The sequence below is a fragment of the Ambystoma mexicanum genome, chromosome 9 (genome assembly GCF_040938575.1).
Source record: "Ambystoma mexicanum isolate Mex_15411 chromosome 9, UKY_AmexF1_1, whole genome shotgun sequence".
Taxonomy (NCBI): domain Eukaryota; kingdom Metazoa; phylum Chordata; class Amphibia; order Caudata; family Ambystomatidae; genus Ambystoma; species Ambystoma mexicanum.
The window spans coordinates 1,392,912,597-1,392,931,747 of NC_090931.1; positions in this window are offsets into that span (position 1 = coordinate 1,392,912,597).

Here is a 19,151-nt window from a genome sequence, read left to right on the forward strand (position 1 = left end):
CAACACAAGGCTGTGAGCGTGCGCATATTACCTAACGAAGCCCGTCTTTCTGTAATATGTGGCCCTAGGAGGCCTGTCATGCTTCAAGGAACAGGTTTAAAACGTTGTAAAGCATGGCAAACACTTAGTTTTCCAATAATTCTTCTCATTGCTTATGACATGCGTCACCAGATATCTGCACCAAGTGAAAGGGCTTGTGCCCACTCTTGCGTTTAAAATCACGTCACCTACCCCACCCAGATCGATGCATTTGAGTTACTGGTATATGGGTTTGCCAGCTGAAGGCAAGGGGGCCCCCCAAGACCTCTTGAAATGGGCCCTCGGGTGTCTTCATGCCAGTGCAGTAATGAGAGAGTGAAAGAGAGAAGAAGTAAGGCTATGAAGAGGTAAATGTGGCAAAGTGAATGCAGAACAAGTAAAGACATACACCCCCTGTGCACCAGTCAGGAATGGAGATATAAATATCAGGGCGCTCACTAGAAGGTGGCTGCTGGGTGGAGCGGGGAGCGGGTGCTATGAATGTTTGGTTCTTTGTTCGATGTTCTTAGATCGCCAGGTTTTTTCTGAGATTTTTGTCCAATATTTGTACCGAAAAAACACATTGAATGTTTTTATTATTTTTATTTGTGGGGGTTCCCCGCAAGTCCCCTTCCCTATCATCTAGTCTATATTTACCACATCTCCCTACCGCTTATATCCCCTTACCCACCCATCCCCACATTTTTCAATTCGTTTTTTCGGCCAAAACCACTGCGCGAAAAAAAAGCCTGGTGATGTAACCACACTGTACCGAATGTTTATAGAACTGGGCCAACCTTATTCCTAGGAAGTATGATGCGGCCTCCCCTTTAACTCTACTTAAAGGCAGCCATGAGCTAGGTGGATGACACAGCCCACGGGGGTAGTAGTTAATGAATTACATCAGAGATAAAAACAAAATACAAAAATCGTACACAGAGAGCAGATGACAAAAATAATCATTTACTAGCCAAGTATGACAAATATGCGATAAACAGGAGGCCAGGTCCATGTTATTAGTTCAACACAATCACACACAGCCCATACATTCCAAAGGTTGTGGAAAACATGACGAAAAGCACAAATGTGCGCATGCCTGAACGCTGAGGCGTTGAACTCCCTTCCTGAAGCAATGCCAACTTTATAATCGCCAATCATAGAAAACAACAGAGGAAAGCGCTCTTCTTACAAAAACTTCATTTTGCATGAAGGAGAATACAAATATGCTTTTATATAGTGCTTCGTGAAAATTCCTCCCACCTTCTAAATTGGCCGCTCATGATGTTGAAGGTATTACCTGCAGCAATACTTCCAAACTCAATCCCAGCTACAACGCATGATTCCAAGTCACGTGAATACTTCTGTTACTCCCCATTTTGGAGCCCCATAGAATACCCTGGAGATTTTTTTTATTGCGTGAGGTAATTACCACATGTCGTATGCACCACATTCGGTAACACTTTCGTGTGGAGGCCATTACCTCCACACAAAACAGATGTAACACAGGAGTTTTCTTAACGAAACTCAGTTTGTTTTCAAATACCGAATCTTTTACCAGTACCTCCAAACACATAATCCAGCCTTCAAAGCTCTACTAATCATTGTTATTACCCAATGTAATGGTACTCAATTGATTGACCTCTAAAGGACAAAAGGTCGACTCAGTCCTTGTGTCTACAAAGTAGATGTCTGTAGCAAGGCCCTAACTCCCTGATCTATCTTACCGTTAAATACCCATTTCAGATTTTTTCTTATGTAAAACATGAAATGTTAATGTTTCGATTTTCATTGGAAATAAGTACAAAGAAATCACCAAAATATGACTAGCCAGGATCCAGTGAGCATGCGAGAGGAGGCAAACTAAACATTGGACTGCTCCTCAGTAATCAGTGTTATATCCGCCTTACGTCCCGCTACGCAGGGACGTAAGGTGTCATGAATAAAGGCCCTGCCCCCGCTCCACGTAGGCAGTTCCGGGGCAGGACAGCAACACACGTGTGTCCGTGTCTTTACTGCTCCCGCTGGAGATGCGCAGCGGGGCCTTGCAGCCCGAGGCCTTCATCTCCTGTTTCCCGCCGATGCATCGGCACAGAAACAGGATACAACACTGGCGACGAGGGAAGCGATCAGAGCGGCACACGCGACGCCGCCGCTCAGCACACAAAGCCCTCAGGAAGGGCGAACATTTTTGGAATCACGGTGGGGGGACTCTAAACTCATCCAAATTATTTTTAAAAAAAGTACACGTTGGAGGTCAACAGACTTTCCCACAACTGCCACAATTTCAGCACTGGGAGGCCCAACACCAACGGGCAGACATTTTGGGGCCCAACAGCCGGAAAAAAAAAGGGAGAAGTAGAAGCCTCGTGCCCAGCATTTGGACACACGACGGGGAAGCCAAGTGAAGTCGCCCACAGCATACCAAGGTGAGGGGGCATTGCCACAAGTGCGCACTGACAGACGCCAGATCCACGCAACATGGCGACAGGCACGTCCACTCCCAGGCCCGGGATGCTCTCTAGATTGGCCGCCAACCTGTCACCGTCAGCGCCGCAAGCATGCCCGCAAGGAGGGGCAACCATCGCACTCAGCCCTTTCGATCCATACACCGACCCATCATCGGTTGGCCCACGATGGCAGCTGTGGATACAAAAATTCGAGATGGCCATGGATTGCAAAGACATTACCACGTCAAGAAAAATGAGGTTGCACCTCCTACTGAATGTCGGGGATGAGGTTCTACGCATATTCAACTCGCTGGCGATCACAGACGGCCTCGACGTCTACCAACAAATGACGGATGCCTTGATGGCCCACTTCATGCCCCAGCTTAATCCAGACTATGAAACATTCATCTTCTGCACCACCATTCAGCTGGAGGACGAGACACTGGATGCCTATCACACCAGGCTCCGGAAACTCGCAATCTCATGTGACTTCACCGACATTGAAAAGGAGATCCAACGCCAGCTCATCAATGGGATACACTCAGAGAAGCTAAGGAGGATGGTGCTAAGCGAAAAAGGCCTATCCCTGACCAGAATGCTGGAACTTGGCCGCCAGAGGGAGTTGGCACACGCCAGAGCGGCACACATGGGCACGACCCTGCAGAAACTCCAGCCGGCACTTACAATGGCAACCGTGGCTCAAATCACAAACCGCCAATACACGAGAGATGAGGCCAGCGTAAACAGTACGCACTCCAGATGGCAACAGAGGATCCCACGACCCACGGAATGTGGGTGGTGCAGAGGACCGCGCCAAGGAAGTCGCAACTGCCGGGCCCAAGGTACTACATGCGTTGCATGTGGCAGAAAAGACCACTATGCAAAGGTATGCAGGTCGTCGGGGCTGCCACAACAACCCAAAACACCCCAGGACAAAACCTCGGGAAAGAAAAAGAAACAAGCTAGCGCTCGCCGAGTCGAGACCGCCAATTCGTCGACCGAGGAGGAAGGGGACGATGTGACACACACCCAGCAAGAAGTTGCGAACAACCAATGGAAAAAAGGAAAGAAAGTGTACCTGGTTTCAGCACTAAACTACGGAGACACAACACCCAAATGGAAACTGAGAATACGGAAATGCCAAGTAACAATCCAAGGACAAGACACGTAAATGACCATAGACACTGGGGCATCCGTTAACGTCATGCCACTGACTGCATTCAGAAAACGAAGTGTTTCAGCAAACTATCCAGGAGGTAATACGCGGCATCCCGGGGGTACTAAACGCCAGTGATGACATTCTCATACACACAGAAAACAAGGAAGAACACGTACGACGGCGCCACATGCTACTCAGCAGGCTAGAGAGTGCAGGCCTAACAATCCACAAGGACAAGTGCGAGTTCCTAAAGGAAGATATCTCCTTCTTTGGGTACGCTTTCAAGAGCGCAGGCATCTCGGCAGACCCCCAAAAAGTAGCGGACATCCAGGCTGCCTCACCCCGCACCACACCAATGGAGGTACGCCGTTTCCTAGGAATGGCAACCTACTGCGGAAGGTTCATCCCCAACCTGGCCACACTATCAGAACCCCTAAGAGAACTCACGAAGGCCAGCACGAAATGGGTTTGGGGCCCCACCTGCCAAGAAGCGTTCGAACAAATCAAGGCATCACTCTCGGCAGACACCACCATGGCATATTACGATCCCACAATTATCAACCGAACTGTACGTTAACGCCAGCACAGTGGGTCTAGGAGCCATCCTCATACAGGTGGTCAACACAGGAGAGTCAATGCCGATCGCATATGCCTCCAGCGCCCTGACACCGATGGAGCAACAGTACTCCCATATTGAAAAGGAAGCGATCGCGGTGCTGTGGGGCTGCCGCCACTTTCATCTATATCTGTACGGCCGAAGGTTCAAGGCCTACACGGACCATAAACCACTACTCCCCGTCTTCCCTGGCTCTTGATCACACCCCCGAGCCAGGATCGGAAAGTGGCTACTATACTTACAACAATATGACTTTGAGTTAGCATATCAGCCAGGCATTGGAAACCCAGCAGATTTCCTGTCTAGACACCCAAGAGCGGCCACACCGGGGGAAATACACATGGCGGAAGAAACAGAGTAATACATTTGCCAGGTCATCCACACAATTAAACCAAGAGCCAACAGCATTGAAGACATTGTAGAGGCCACGCAAGCTGACCTATGCTTGCTCCTCTTATTACTGCCTTTATAAACGCCTCTTTCAAAACAGGAACAGTTCCCAACTGCCTCAAAGAGGCGTGGGTACGTCCACTCCTAAAAAAAAAACACACTAGACCCCTCTCAACCTAATAACTACAGACCCATAACAACAGTCCCATTTCTTCTTAAAATATTAGATAAGGCTGCCCACAGACAAATCCAACTGTACCTCGAAACCAACTCAATCTTAGGAAAGAGACAATCGGGGTTCCGCAAAGGACACAGAACGGAAACCGCCTTACTAGACCTGAAAAACCAAATCACCACCATCCTTGATAAGGGCAAGCCTGCCCTACTTCTGCTCCTAGATCTCTCAGAAGCGTTTGATCTCATCGACCAAAACACCCTCACCAACCACCTCACGCATGCAGCGCACTTCTACAATCACGCAGCAACCTGGATCACTTCCTTCTTCGAAGGCAGAGCCATGAAAGTGTTCTCTAATATAGCCAACGCAGAACTCACTATCATAAACTGTGGCATCCCCCAAGGATCTTGTACCACCCCCACGCTTTATAATCTATTTACAAAGCCTCTTTTTGATAAACTGGATGTACTGGGGATCACATACACAAACTATGCTGGTGACACCCAAGTGTTCCTTCCCCTCACCGGGAGCTATCTCCAAGACGCATCTACCATTCAACAAATTTACTCCATAATCCAAGCCTGGATGGCCACTAATGTTTTATGCCTCAACTGGGATAAAACTGAAATCCCCAATACTTGGCCAAAAATACACACTAGCCAAATTGGGTCCGACCTATCTAAACTTCTGCATTGACAACTGTGTCATCCCAATCCTATCCTCAGTTAAAACGCTCGGAGTCCACATTGATGCTACTCTATACATGGATAAACAAGTTAGCGCCATTGTATCGGCCTCCGCCTTGAGTACCAAACTTATCAATGCTATAAAGCCATTTCTAACAAAAGACAACTGCCTCTCCATTGCTAGAGCCACCATAGGAGCTAAATTGGACTACTGCAATTCCCCCCTAGCGGGTACATAAAAAAAAAACATAGCCAAACTCCAAATCACCCAAAACAACTCTCTCAGAGCAGCACTCAGTATTCCTAAAAGAGAACACATCTCTCAAGCAAGAGAAAATGTACACTGGCTACCAGTTAAAGACCAAATCACTTTCAAGATTCTCTCCGCCACAATGCCCACAGGCTGCTGTGCACTTAACAAATGCGAATAAATAATAATAATAATGATGTGATCTAGTGAAAGACACGATCATCTCTGGGTAATAGAAATCTTTCCTACGGAAAATCCACAATCGAACAGCTGAAGCAAAATAATTCCTCACTGGCATCTTCACAGTAAGACAAGACCTATCAATCACAGAGGAAGGGCTTATCCTAAGAGGGACCAGAATCGTCATCCCCGCAAGCATGCAGGACAGAGTCGTGGCGTTGGCGCACAAAGGTCACCAGGGAATGGTAAGAACCAAGGCCCGGATCAGACACCGTGTCTGGTTCCCACATATTGATGAAAAAGTGGAGCAGCTCATTACCACATGTCTCCCATGCCAAATAATGGGGGCGACGCCCAATCCCAAGCCCATACTATAAGCCGAGCGAGGGTCCTTTAGATGGGACGCCATCAGTAGACTTCTGCAAGATACAGGAGGGCACGTACCTATTGGTGGCGATCGACAACCACTCCAGGTACCCTGAGGACGAAATCGTTACCTCCACGGCAGCGCAGCAGGTCATATCCGCAATGGAGAAAATGTTCACCACTCACGGCCTTCCAAGGCGGATTTAGAGTGACAATGGTCCACCATTCCAAGGAGAGGAATTGAAGAAGTACCTCACCGAACTCAACATCCACTACCATCACATAATGCCTAGATGGCCACAGGCCAACTGTGACGTTGAATGATTCATGCGAACAATAAACAAGGTCTTGCACCTGTCGCGTGTCAACGCAAGCCCATGGAGAGTGGACTTATACAGATTCCTGAGGAATTACAGAGTAACACCTCACAGCACAACAGGGATACCGCCGGCGGACATAATGTATGGAACCATCATCAACTCATCCATCCCACACCACCCGAGCAGGAGTACAGACACGTATGACAGTGCACGCACTGAACTAAGAAGGACCGTGGCAAACGAACACATGAGCAACAAGAGGAACGACAAGAGGTCCACCACCGACTCGGTGATCAGGTGGTAATGATGAGAAACCCATCCAAGTCGAAAGTAGACACTCAATACGACTCCGTCCCATGGACCATAACCCAAAGGCACAGGACTATGATAACAGCCAGGAGGGGACAAAGACAAGTCACAAGAAACGCGTCTTGGTTCAAGACAGTACCAAAAGATCTATGGACGGATGGCGAGCCGCAACCTGAAGAAGAAGAAGAGGACCAGCCAAGGGGAGAGAAACATGACCACCAGGAATGCGAAATGACCATGGACGGCAGAGTGGAAGAGCCGCCGAGTGAACCAGAGGTGGGTGAGCCGAACGATGAAGGTGAGCAACCGGGAGTCAGGGGATAGCACCCAGGGGTGAACAGTACGATCTAAGAACTGTGCCCCAGCCCCCAGCCAGACTCAGAGACTATGAGTGGTGGAAGACTAGCCTGAGAGACTACCGAACTCACTGTCTGAAACAGTTGTCTAAAATATATTTGTTTGTTAATGTTTGGTTAAAATAAAGGAGGAATGTTATATCCACCTTACGTCCCGCTAAGCGGTGACGTAAGGTGTCATGAATAAAGGCCCCGCCCCCGCTCTGCGTGGGCAGTTCTGGGGCAGGACAGAAACACACGTGTGTCCGTGTCTTTACTGCTCCTGCTGGAGCTGCGCAGCAGGGCCTGGCAGCCCGAGGCCCTCATCTCCTGTTTCCCGCCGACGCATCGGCAGGGAAACAGGATACAACAATCGGCACCATTCATGAAGTTGGAGCTGTCTCTTGGGAACCAGGAGCTGTTATATAGCTTTCCACAAATGTAACTCCCATATAAGATGCAGTCTATAACTTTGTCAATTATATAAGACCCATTATGCTTTTAAAACTCTTCTAGATGTGTTCTAATCTTAATTTAGACAGATTCCCAAACACACTATTTAATGCCAGGAAGGTATGTTTGCAGTTGGTTTGGGGAGCCCCCTGTAGCTGCTGGTGCCTGTTGGTCTCAAGTCTACCGGACCCATCTCGGCTTTAATCAGGAGTTAAATAGCTCCCAGCAATTTCGAACCGTGCAAGCAGAGTGCAAGGTTTTCCACATAGCCCTCCTCCCCCATTTAGAAAGTATTACACCATAATTGGAAACAGGCAAATACATTTTTATTTTTTGTGATATGGTTTAAAACAAACCATACACATATTAATTACAACATATAATAAAAAGATTGCACAATTCCACAATTAATTCAATGTAAAAAAGCGTTCAGAATAGCATATAAACAAGAATAATGTCTATTATTTTAATTTACAAAACTACATCTAAAACTTCAAAGATATGCATATAAAACTTTACCAAATTGATTTACGTGAGCTCTGTTGGCCATTCATGAGTCTGCCCCAAAAGTATTCCATACTGATAAAATCTGTATTGTGCACAAACACGCTTACAAATGGCTGTCCCTTTCTGGTTCCGGCCTGGGCAATATACAATTAATGGTCCGATTCATGGAGAAGAGCGCATTCATCCGGCAAGGGGGGTGCACCGAGAACAACACTACGCGAGCCTGCGCGCATAAGTAAATCTGCGCGCTCTGCGTATTCATGGATCCAAACGTGCATTTCTTGGAGACACGCAACGGGAATTGAGTTGCGTGAGGAACGCCCACAGCACGCCCCCATGCAATCCAAAAACCAAGCCATTTCCCAACCTAAGCGCAAACGTCTGGGTCAACCCCTGATCTACAATCCAGCACCCCTGCGAAAACGCGAGAGCTCCCTAATAACTCAAAGCTGCAACCCTGCGAAAGCATGCAGCCTTCCTCGCAAGTCAATGCGGCACCCCTGTGAAAACACAAGAGCTCCCTCGTAAGTCGAGGATGCACCAGGATGCACCCCAGCGAAAATGCACAGCCTTCCTCGCAAGTAAATGCAGCACCCCTGCGAAAACACGAGAGCTCCCTCGTAAGTCGAGGCAGCAGCCCTGCGATAACGTGGAACCTTCCACGTAAGTCAACGCGGAACCCCCTATGAAAACGCGAGAGGTTCCTCATAAGTCTAGGCTGCACCCCCTATTAAAATGAGCGGGCTTCCTCGTAAATCAAGGCTGCGAAACTGCAAGTCCCCCTACACCTTAGGCACCCAATCTGCAGGCATATACCCCTACTGCACAACCCCCTCAAGTACAGACACCAACCACCAGCCCCCCTCACCTCTGACACTACCCCAGCCAGCCCCCTTAAGGCCAGACACCACCCACCAGCCCCTGTCGCCTCCGACACTACCCAAGCCAGCCCCCTGACAGTACACCCGCCTCTGCATGCTGCCATCTCCTTCCACACTCCCCCAGATAGCCCTCTCAAGTCCAGACACCACCCACCAGCCTCCCTCACCTCCGACACTACCCCAGCAAGCCCCCTGACAGTACTCTCCCCTCTCCACACTGTCCTCACCTCCAACACTCCCCCCAAGCAGCCCCTTCAAGTCCAGGTACCACCCACCAGTCCCCCTCACCTCTGACACTACCCCAGCCAGCCCCCTGACAGTATGCACCCCTCCCCACACTGCTCTCACCTCCAACACTCCCCCCAGGCAGCCCCTTCATGTCCAGACACTAGCCACCAGACCCCCTCACCTCCAACACTCCCCCCCCCCCCAGGCTGCCTCCTTAAGTACAGACACCACCCACCAGCCCCCCTCACCTCTAACACTACCCCGGCCTGCTCCCTCAAGTCCAGACACCAGCCACCCTCACCTTCAACACTACTCCAGTCAGCCCTGTCAGTGCACTCCCCTCCCCCACACTGCCCTCACATCCGACACTACCCCCAGGCAGCCGCCTGACAGTACACTCCACTCCCCACACTGCCCTCACCTCTGACACTCCACCAGGCAGCCCCCTCAAGTCCAGCCACCAGCGACCAACCCCCCTCAACTCCAACACTACCCCAGTCAGCCCTCTGACTGTACACTCCCCTCCCCACACAGCCCTCACCTCTGACACTACCCCCGCCAGCCCCCTTAAGTCCAGACATCACCCACCAGCCCCCCTCACCTCTGACACTCCCCCCAGGCAGACCCCGCAAGACCAGACACCAGCCCCCCTCACCACCGATACTACCCCAGCCAGCCCCCTGACAGTACACTCCCATCCCCCTCCCCACACTGACCTCACCTCCGACACTACCCAAGGTAGCCCCCTGACAGTCTCCCACACAACAAGTACAATGCATGGCTGCAACTCACCTGAACCTCTGTGGTCTGCCTCTAGCATGAAGCTGAGCCCCAACATGCCCACCACCAACACGATCAACGGGAAGCACCGAACACCATTCCAGGACCGGACCATCCACTGTCACTCCTTTGCAGACCGTAATCTGCAGCACCCCAGCCAGACAGCATCATATTGCACCAACAACACTGTGGCCCTCACATCCACATGTTACAAGTGAATGCAATGCAAAGTGGCATGTGCATGTTGGCCATGGGTCACTGCAAAGGCACCAATGCACAGCAAATTAATGTTACCTCAGGACAGAAGTAAACTCATTTGAACATTGGCCAGATCAACAAATAATGACCTAGCACATCACAGTCTGAGCATAAGTGATCTGTGTCGAAGGGGTGGTAAAGTCCCTGTCAGGGACCACAACATGACCGGCCTGTGCATGGGTGATGTGAGGTCAGAGAGTGTATGACTCACTGAGACAGGAAATGTGTGCTGCCACACAGAATGAGCAAACATGGGTCACAACAGCATTCCAGGGGCAGAGGTGGAGCAAGACATGAGAGCAGGCAGTGTGTGGCTGCACATGCTGTTGGGCGTGTGCGCATGACATGGGAGTGAAACAGCAATGATAAACCAATGTGCAAGTGACGTGACCAGGCCACCCATCCACAGTGAGACCACCTTCCATCGCAACAACATCAATGCGATTTACACAATGCATTGAACAGACCATGGTCACATACACAATTCCAAGCATGTGCAAAGTGGACACATGACCAACAGTGGGCATGAAATGAAAACAATGTGAAATTGTGTGAACACACAGGAACAGGTGGCATTACATCCACAATCAATGCAACCATACCCGTACATCATCTCACACACACCAGAGCCCCCCTGCCCAACCACATTGAGGCCAAACACACAATGAAGCTGAACATGTATATGTAATTCAAAACACCCAGTGCAACCCACAGTTGTCTGATGGACCCACCCCCACATGTCAGGCACAATTGAAAGCATCGAACCACAACCGTCACAGCAACAGCACACACAGACATGCCACAATGCACATGACCTGCAATGGTGAGATGCACTGTGTGAAATGTCAGCAATGAAAGTTGCAGACACACAAATGAACTGCATGAAGCATTGAATGGAACCCTATAAAACCTGTATTAAACATAACTATATACAACTAAATCAGGGAAGGAAGGTACAGGAAGAGACGTCTGTGGCAAATGAAAAATGAAAAGAACCCTATACCTAAATAACTATACACATGAAAAAGAGGGATGGAAAGTCACCAAAGTCTGGGGCAAAAGATAAATAATAATTAATTAAACCTATACCTAAATACTTATATACAAAGGCAGCGAACTAGTGCTCATCCCCAATGTTACCCAACCTGTCGACCAGGGCTGAGTCACACACCACGTCCTCCTCTAATCAGGTTGGGCCCTGTTGATTCCTGGGGGGCTTGCAGGGTGCAAAGCATATGCAGTTTGGCGTCCCGCGCCGCACTGCAAGTGGCCTCCAGGATGGCAGCTCGCCTCCTCGCTCTACGCAGCGCAACCTCAGCCCTGGCCACCATCACCAGTGCCTCATGTGCCTGCTGCCTCCCTGCCAGCAGCTGCCTCTCATAATCACGGAACATGGAAGACAGCGTTGAGCGCTACCACATGGTCCTCCTGCCTCGAAATAGCTGCCTACCTCCTTGTGGTGGACTGCCCTGCAACACTTCGCCTCCTCCTAGTTGCCACCTGCTGCCGCTGAGCCCTGTGCATGCTGCTTTGGTATGCCCTCTGACCTGATGATCTTCGTGGGGGGCGTACAACACCTACACTATGCTGCGTAGCCTGCTGTCCTTCCATTGCCTGTGCCCCTGTCGGTGCCTGGGTAGGCACAGTGACAACCTCAGCTGCCGCACCTGTGACTCCCTCCACATGCGGTGATACAAGCTCTACCAGATGGGGTGTTGGGGGTGGGTCTGGTGCACAGGTGACCGTGCTGGTATTTGGCCTGGAAGGCACCCCGGAGTACAACTGGCATACAAAGGAGGAAGCCGAGGAGGAGGTTGCAGCAGTGAACAGCCCACAAACTCCACCAGGGAACAGGCCCGCTGCCAGCAAGACAACAATGCGGTACAGCTCATTATGATGATGGACAAGCAGGTCATGAGTAGCCTGGCCAACATCACGCATGCCTCTGGTCCACCTCATCAGGCCTGCCAGCAGGGGTAGCACATGTTCTGCGATGGAAATGGTATGCTGGTCTGGGTGTAGGCATCCCGGAAGGCGTGCAGCGTTGCATCGAATGGTCCATGGACAGGATTTTGCACAGGCACCTCCACAGTGGCCTGCACAGCCTCATGCCACTGGGACAGGGTTGCAGCATGCTCTCCTTCCTCGACACCCCCACCTGACCCAAAGGGTTGTGCTGCCACCTCTCCCTCCGTCAGCCTGGATGCCTCCAGGGTGTCTTCCACCTTGGATGGCCCCTGTGTGCCATCACCCTGTCCCACCGCTGCTGAGGAGTCCCCTATCACCTTTACCTCCATGGACTTACCACCAGCAGCCACGCCTGATGTTACAGGCGCTACCTCAGCCACAATGCCCCCCGAAGATGAGCTCTCAGAGGGGAGTGGTTGGGGTCTTTCCCTTTGTCTGGTGGAAAGGTCCCAGCATCCATGCTCTACAGCACTGCCTCTGCCCTCTTCATCAGCTGCAGCAACTGTGGTAAAGGAGACACAGAACAGCGAAATCAGTGTACTGCGTTGAAGCTGGTGTGGCAGCAACAGAATTCACATGAACATGATTTGTCAAAGGCACAATCAACAACATCCACAATCCCACACAAGGACAATCGACATCCAAACAGACACAACAACTCAGGGACGATGCAAACCACAGTCATGACACATACACATGTAAAGGCCGCAAAATGTGGGCATTGCGCAAACACAAACCAAGATGAATGACATGTACCAATGGGAAAGTGAACGTGACACAACTGCAACTTGATGCACATTTATTTATTTATTGAATTTATTTGTAAGGCGCCGAAAGCCTGCAAGCATCGGGGCGCCACATGAAGATGATTACAAACATAAAATAGAGGGACTGGACAATACAGGGCACAAGACACTTGGCATGCCAAGAACAGGTAGAGGCAGGTACTAATCAGGGTCGCTTAGTTCATTTAAATAGAAAGGTTCACAATTGTTTTCGGAATCTGAGGAGGTTGGATTCAACTCTCAGGCTCAGCGGCAGTTTGTTCCAGTGGAGAGCGGACCAGTTTGGAAAGGCTCTGCCCAAACCATTTGCTTTCCTGTGGAGGTTAGTAGTAATGAGCCCTTGGGCCTAATATCTAAGGGAGCGGGTTGGGATGTAGCCTGCAATCTTGGATTTAAGGTAAGCCAGAGATTTACCGTATAGGCACTTGTGTGTGAGTGTCATTGATTTGAACATTACACAGTCGTCAACCCTTAGCCAATGTAATTGCTTCCTTGTGTCACTGATATGATCAGATTTTGTATTATTCTTGATTATACGCACAGCATGATTCTGAATATGCTGAAACTTTGTCAGGCATTGTTTACTTGCCGTAATCCAATCTAGAAAGTATGATCGCTCTGGCTATAGTAGCACAGTTTGATTTGTTAAGTACAGGTCTGATGGCATTTAGTAATCTCAAGTAGTGGGAACAATTTTTGCTGGCAAAGGAGGCTTGAGGATCTTAGCTCAGGGAGGCCTCCAGTGTCATGGCCAGGGCGTTGACACTAGTCACTACTTGGATGTGGGACTCTTTTATCGTGAAAGACTCGTAGCTGGATGGTAGTTTGGGCCTGGCTTCATTCCTGGCTTCATTGGACCCAAAGACCATCAGCTCCTTTTTTTCCCCATTCATACACATCCAGTTATGATCCATCCACTGTTCAATGGTATTGTAAATTTCATTCACCATTTTGTTGTCTTTCGTGTGGTCCCCACTCAGTTCCACTACAAGCTGCGTGTCATCAGTGTAGTTAGTAAAAAAGTTGTTTATATTGTCTAAGGCTTGACACAGGAGGCGTAGATATAAATTGAAAAGTAGTGGGGAGAGACTAGCTCCCACAGAAAATGTTGGACTCACTAGAGAATTTATCGCCTCAGTGTACTCTAGAGATTCGGTCTGCTAAGAATGACATTAGCCAGCCTATGGCTTCCCTAGAGCAGTTGGCAATTTTCTCCAGTGCTTCTTGAAGTAGCTGATGGTCTAGTAGGTCGAACGCAGCACTGAGGTCTAGCAGGATAAGCAGACCAGTATTGCCCCTTCGATGATACTCAGCATTTTTGTCTGCAGATCCAGCATCGCCGTTTCTGTGCTATGGGCAGCACAGAAGCCCAATTGCTGGTGATGTAGTATACCATTGCTCTCTACATATGCTTGCAGTTGTGCAGTAGCAATTTTGTCCATTATTTTTAGTAAGAAGTTGCAATTAGTTATGGGTCTTAGATTCCCTGGCTCCCGTTGGTCTAGGTTAGGCTTTTTGACCAGTGGGGTGATAGTCACCTTTTTTATATTCTTGGGTACCATTTGATCTCGGAAAGAGGCATTAACCATTTTCATGAAAAATGGTGCAAAAATATCCATATTTTAAAGTATAATTTTAGGAGGGAGAGTATTTTGGTGCAAGAATAAGGTTTCATAGATGGCAGAGTGTTGAGCATATCGGCAAACTTAATCTCTTGAAAGCGGAATTTGTCAAGATGGTCTATTGGCTTACTTATGTGTGGTTGTTGGTACTTGATTTTGTTAAGTTGGGCGCTCGCAATAACTTCTCTAGCTTTAGTGATCTTCTTGCTTAATGCAGCTTGAGTGTTTTCACATTCTGTTTGGGATGGGACAGAGTCAGCGAATCAGGCTTGTCAAAAGATTTGAGTATCTCGAAATGTTTAGCTGGGGCATTGTCAGCTGTGGGATGTATTAACCCACTCCGCTATGCTATGCAGCATCACCCTGCCAGTTATGGTGAAAGAAACGGCAACAATGGCGGCAAAACCCTTGTGCGCGCCAAAAACCTACAAAAACCGTGTGCTTCAGCACTCAAAAAGAGGGATGCACAACCTGCCAACCATGGTGCATGTGCGGTGGAATAGAGTAGACCCTGCAAATAATGTGCCAGTGGGTTCCATGACCAGCAAACAGAGTGCAGAGAGAGAAGCAGCACTTTGCAAGTGAAACCCCAAAATGTGCCTACAAATGACATCTGCCTTGTTGCTAAAAACTCCAAAATGCCTATAACACAACACTCCTCAATATTCACAATCTTGCCTGGTGCTAAAATTCATGTATCTAATGAAGCATTGTGAAACATACAAAGTCCTAATGTGAAGAGCAAAACATTCTTCAGACAAACTGGATTGTCTGAAAACAGACAGCCCATGCCAAAATCTGGGTGCAGTACCCTGGGCTACCTGAATGACAGCTGTCAGATGAGTTACTGATGAAACTTTAAAGTGAACTAAAACTAAAAGTCTGCTGGATTAGCAAACATAAAAAGGATTGTTGCCAAAAAGGAATACAGATTTTAGTTGTGTTTTTGATCCCACAGATTTTAAGGCTAAGAAAGTAATGTATTTATGTTTGATGCAACAAATTTGGGTTTTGCTGGATTTAAGAAGTTAATTAGCCTGGCTGAGCTGCAGGAACTGGAAAAGCAGGTTTCTCCCAGAAGGAGGGTCTTCCACTCAGCAGAAACTCACAGGGAGATGATAAATGCGGGTTAGAACAGACCCTTGTCTACAGAAAGAGAAGGAACAATGACAAGCCTTTCAGCCCAGGAAGCGGAGGTGTGAGGGTGGTTTTAAACTCTCCTGGAAGGAACTTCCCCCAAGGAGGGGGATGCACTGGACTTCCAGGAGAGACAAAGGGGTGGAGCCAAGCGACCATCTGCTGTTAAGAATGAACAATGAACCATTTTTAAAAGACTCATAACTTGTTATTCAAAGTGGTGAAAAATATAAAAAAAACAGAGTTGTTAATGTAATTTTTGGCTGCAAGTGTGAAGAGGCAGTAGAACTGTGTGACATGTTCTGGGCAGGAATGGCAATATATGTGGTTTTATGTAAAAGGTATTAATGTTAGAATTGTGAAAATGTACACGCACTGTCATGATCTCTGCTTCCAAAAGGTCAGGGTTTTCCCAACTCCCTTGGAAGCAGATCCATAACCCAGGTTCCGAGTGCCAACCAGTCCCAATTGGGACCTTTTGGACCCAGTCCTGGCGCCAGTGGCACCAGGCTCATAAATATGCCCAGTCCCAGCGCTGGAAGCGCCGGGCTCATAATGCTTGGGTGGACTTACCTGCAGCAGACCATGCTGCTTACTTGCCTGCCAGTTGAGCCTCTGATCCTCTTCTGTTTGGAACTACTTTTCCTGTTGGGTGGGGCAGGAGCCACTCCCTAGATTCAGAACACTGGAACTCTTCTGGAAAGCAGGAACTCTTTTCTTACCTAGGCGTGGCTGTGGAAGGAGACACCTAAGCACTACAGGAGGCTATTTAAACCACACCCGATGGATGAATCTTGCTTTGCGTTATTCTGCATCCACTGCAGCAGAACGCTCATCGTGTCTTCTGCATCTGATCCTGGGCCTAAGGGAAAAGGCTTACCATCCTGAATCCAGTCTTCAGCAACACCTATAAAGACAAGAAAGAACAGGTTAGAATTACGGTCTTCAGTGACAGCTCTCCACTTACCTGGTCCATCGGCTGTCACCAACGCCTCGCGCTGCATTCCGGCATCTGAAAGACAAAGGCTTACCTACTCTTCGTGCGCTCCGGAGGTCTTCACTCTGCATTCCGGCATCTGAAAGACCAAAGCTTACCAACTCTTCGCACGCTCCGGAGGCCTTCGGCGCTGCATCCCGCATCTGAAAGACAAAACAAGGTGCGTTTAAAGACATTGGGGAACTTTAATACTCACGTGCCATTACTCCTTTCCACATCTAACCCAGTGGGTATTCCGGCACCCTGAGCCGCTCCGAACTTGTACCTGCAAAATAAAAAGACAGTTAGAGCGCATCGGAAGCAGGCAACAAGCGCTTACTTACGTGCTTCCAGGCGCTTCTATTCATCACACGGGCTCCATTTTCAACTCACTTCAGCCCGTCATCCGCCATCGCCGGAACCCTGCAAAACAAGAGACATCATTACTAAAGACTTTAAAGACATTAGAATTACTCGAAACTTACCGTTCGTGCAGTAAACGATGGACAGCAGTCCTCTGAAGTCAAGAGGCCTGCTCCCCTTATCCAGTGAAGAAACTGGTTACAGCACCCTGCCCCGAGGCAGATGGAGAGCACGGCGTTCACTTACCTAAGGTGAGAGCGTTAACCTTTGTGGTTCTACAGGAGAAGAGAAAGGGAAGAAGAGAGAGACATTCAATAACCCAGTTCCTTAATCCATATTTTCTATCTGCAGACATCTTACCCTTCGAGTCAGACATACAGTGCACAGAGGTCCAGCCCAAAGAGCCAGCCGTGTGTTACACATCACCTCTGAAGATACGGTATACGCCCAGTCAAGACCTGCGCCTCTACGGGAATCAGGTGAGCGTTACAGAACGCAAAGCCTACCACAAAACTCCCGTCCAGGCGCTATGGAAACCTCGGATACCGACCAGCTAGCCCAGTTACTTGGGGAACTAAGGGCAGAAGTGTATGCAGCCCGTCAGGAAACGAACGCTCTAAGAAGGGAACTGATTATTTCCAAGGAGCGAACAGATGATCTCGCTAGACAATTGCTACAGTCACAAGCCGGACAGACCCCGTTACCCGCATCTGGGGGAAATCTTCCTTCTACATCCTCTATGAATCCAGTGCAGATCAACCTACCTGGGAATGTACCTCTGGCTCCGCCCGAACGATTTTCTGGTGACCCAAAGAGGTTTGCAGTATTTATCAATCAGTGCCGGTTGCATTTGTTATGCCGGCCAGTAGCCTTTCCAACTGATCAAGCTAAAGTAGCTTTCGTACCTTAGTGGCAATGCGGCAGACTGGTCGATCCCTCTAGTAAATCAAGATGATCCGGTCCTCCATGATTTTCAAGCTTTTCAGCTCAGTATGGAAAAACTGTTCGCAAGACATTCACAGGGGCAGGCCTTGGACAATGAGCTTCTTTCGTTGCGACAAGGTAATCAAGACCTTTTGGCTTATATTGCGTCTTTCAACAGACTGATAGTGGAAACTCAATGGCCTGAGGACAAAAGGATTACGCTGTTTTATAGAGGTCTACGTGGAGAGCTCAAAGATGTGTTAGCCCAAGTAGTGAATCCCCCACAAGATTGTTCGGACTATATAGACTTAGTTGTTCAAATAGATCACAGACTGCAGAACAGGAAGGCCGATCGTTCCAAGTTTGATGCTCGAGTATTTTCCAAACCGCCAACTCCTTCCAAAGGAGTAGACTCCGGGGAACCCATGCAAATAGGGGGTCTGAAAGGTCCTCTAACACAAAAGGAGCGGGAAAGGAGAAAACAGTTGCAATTATGCCTCTATTGCGGAAACTCAGGGCACTTTCTTCGAGACTGTCCAGTGAAACCTGCCAAGAAGGCAGTAGGAGCTGCAGTTACCAAAGTTACAAACTCTGAGCAGGGAAACGACCTCGCCCGACAAGAATAGAGGTCCTCTTGCCGAGCGTGAAAACCAGTTCCGTGACCTCGCATTTCGTGATACCTATGGTCCTCATTAGCCCTGATAATCCGGATCGATTACATGCAATTGAAGCTTACGTCGACAGCGGTGCCATCGGCAATTATGTGGATCATGAAATGGTTTTGAGGATGAATCTAACTCTTTGTCCCAAGGCTGTAAAGGACGTCATTACTACGGTGGATGGTACGGAGATAGCCTCCGGGCCAGTAACGCATACCACTCAAGAAGTGACGCTAGTAAGTCAAGATGGACACCATGAGAAGATCGTGTTCGATGTGATCAAGGCCCCTCAGTTTCAGATTATTCTAGGAATACCTTGGTTAGAGAAACACAATCCTCTGATCGATTGGCGAGCA